The sequence below is a fragment of the Lontra canadensis genome, unplaced genomic scaffold, assembly GCF_010015895.1.
Source record: "Lontra canadensis isolate GAN:19392208 unplaced genomic scaffold, GSC_riverotter_1.0 scaffold5, whole genome shotgun sequence".
Lineage (NCBI taxonomy): Eukaryota > Metazoa > Chordata > Mammalia > Carnivora > Mustelidae > Lontra > Lontra canadensis.
Genome location: NW_022630999.1, coordinates 30,772,720 through 30,775,496, shown reverse-complemented (window position 1 = coordinate 30,775,496; position 2,777 = coordinate 30,772,720).

Below are 2,777 nucleotides of genomic sequence, written 5' to 3'. Positions count from 1 at the left end.
GTTTTAAAGGTGCTTCCTGATGCCCCATGCCACCATGCCCTTGATTTCCAATCATTCCTGTTCTGGAGCCACAAAGGAACTGTAACTATGTCACTGTAAATAGCATGAACATGCAAAATGGGGAAATAAATTAAGATGCTAATATTATGGGGCACATGGGTGGCTCAGTTAGTTAAGCGTCTGCCTTTGGCTCAGGTCATGATCCCAGGGTTCTGGGATGGAGCCTTCCATCAGGCTCCCTGCTCAGCGGACAGCCCGTTTCTCCCTCTCCCTCTGCCTGTTGCTCTGCCTTCTTGTGCTCTCTATCTCTCTGTCAAATGAATAAATAAAATCTTTAAAACAAAAGATGCTAATGTTACAAAAGGAATTCAAATTTATGGGAGCAGACTCAGGTTTTGTTGCTTATCTGTTGTTATTTTTCCCAGAAAGACTCCCCCCAATTTCTCCAAAGAAGAGACTGCTGTTATGGGTTTGGGGGAGGATCCACAGAGTAAAGTACTCTTTTAATCAAATCATATCAATAATGGCTTATCACAGGTGAATTTGATAGCAACTGGCTGAAGTAACAGAGTCCACAGGGATAGAAGCAGGGGGTTGTGTTCCAACTCCTTGAGAGTCGAGTATCTCCATTAATTGTTTCTAATTAGCCTGCATGAGAGATGTAGCTCTTCTCTCAATTTATTTATTCAATAACTTATTTATATCAGTATAAACTTGCATAAACTTACAGATATTTTATACTTTTAGGTCAGATTCTAATTTATGCTTTACTTTATTTTATTGCTCAGATAGTTTCAGCTTTGGCCAGTAAATGTTACTATATTTGACTCCTATGTCCCTTTAATATACTCTTGTCATTGTGGTGGGTATTTTATTTTGGTTTTGATTTCAGTCTGGTTTTAGCACTGTCTTACTGAATTACACCATAAGGTGTTTCAAGCTCATCTTGGATATTTTTTGAACCAGTCCTAAAGTCCATCCTTTCTCCAAGGAGGCCTCATTCCTTTTACTGGAGTAGAGTATTAGAAACCAAAATCTGGATACTAGGTGGGCTCATTGCTACTGAGGAGTCATTGCTTCTGAGCTTGACAAAACAATGAAATATATGTGAGTTTACTAACCAGAGTATATATGCATATTTATAATATTTCCATATTTAACCATCTATAATTATATTAATCCAAATATGAGTTCATATTAATGTCTCCAACTGTAATCCATTCCTATCTAGGTCATTCTAGACTTTTCCCTTTGTTATCTGTAAATTCCCACTTCAACAGTGACAATTCTGACTCCTACCATTTGCCATCCTTTTAATTGTTCTATTCTAGGATTCATGGATAGTAGTTTCAGAGTTACTGAGTCATAAATCCATGAGAATCAAATATATCAGCTACAGTATAGTACTTTTGTAGCTTGTTTTCACTTTAATCTTACAGACTCTACTCATTTCTGATGTTATTTAGGTCAGCACCTTTTCTCTCACAGCCTTCAGTGAGATTATTTTATAGGTTTGTAATACACTTAAGATTCTTTTATCACATTTTGGAATCCCCTGAACACCAAAGTGATTTTTTAATATTTTTTTTAAGATTTTATTTATTTATTTGTCAGACAGAGTGGCGGGCAGAGGCAGAGGGAGAAGCAGGCTCCCCATTGGGCAAGGAGCCTGACGTGGGACTAGATCCCAGGACACCAGGATCATGACCTGAGCCTAAGGCAGCCGCCCAACCTACTGAGCCACCCAGGTGTCCCAACACCTAAATGATTTTTTAAAAGCTTGCATATTTGCCAATCTTTGTGCTGTAACAAGACCTATTGGTTTTGACTAATGCATAGTATCATATATGAATACTTACAGTATCAAAACACATTAGTTCTACTCTCCTAAAAATTCCCCTGTGCTTCACCTATTCAACAAACCCCCACCCCAACCTTCATTCCATGAAGGCAATCACTGACCTTTATAGAATTGCTCTAGTTTTATATTTTTCATAATGTCATATAGTTAGAATCATATAGTTTGTAGACCTTCCAGACTGGCCTCTTTCACTTAGCACTATTACAAATAAAACTAAATAAATAAAATAAAGATTTTATTTTATCTTAACTTATTCCTTCTTTAACACTCATTCCATCATTATTAGATCTAAACTTCTTACCTTTAACATTTTCCTTCTGCCTAAAACAAAAGCAAAAAACTTCTTTTAACATTTCTTACAGAGCAGGTCTGTTAGAGATGGATTCCCCCAATTTTTGTTTGTCTGATTTAGTCTTTACTTTTGAAGGACAGTTTTCCTGAATATAAAATTCCAGACTGGTGGTTTATTTCTTTCAGGACTTTAAATATTTCACTCTATCATCTCCTTCTTTGCATGGTTCTAATAAGAAGTCTACTGAATCCTCTCTAGATAAGTGATTCCCCTCACTGCCTGGCATCCTTCAAACTTTTCTCTTTGTCTTTGGTTTTCTGAAACTTGCATATAACATGCCTAAATGTAGATGTTTGGGTATTTATTCTGCTTGATTTCCAAGCATCCTACATCTGTAGTTTGGTGTCTTTCATTGATTTTGGAAAATTCTTAAACAGGATTTTTTCAAGTATTTCTTCTGTTCCATTCTCTCTCTTCTCCTTGGTATTCCAACTATATATTCCTATACATATATATATGAATCCAAGAACTTTTGGAAAACTTCAGAAGGTGAAATTATATTAATATATTATATATATTATATAATATAATATATATTATATATATTAATATAATTTCACCTTC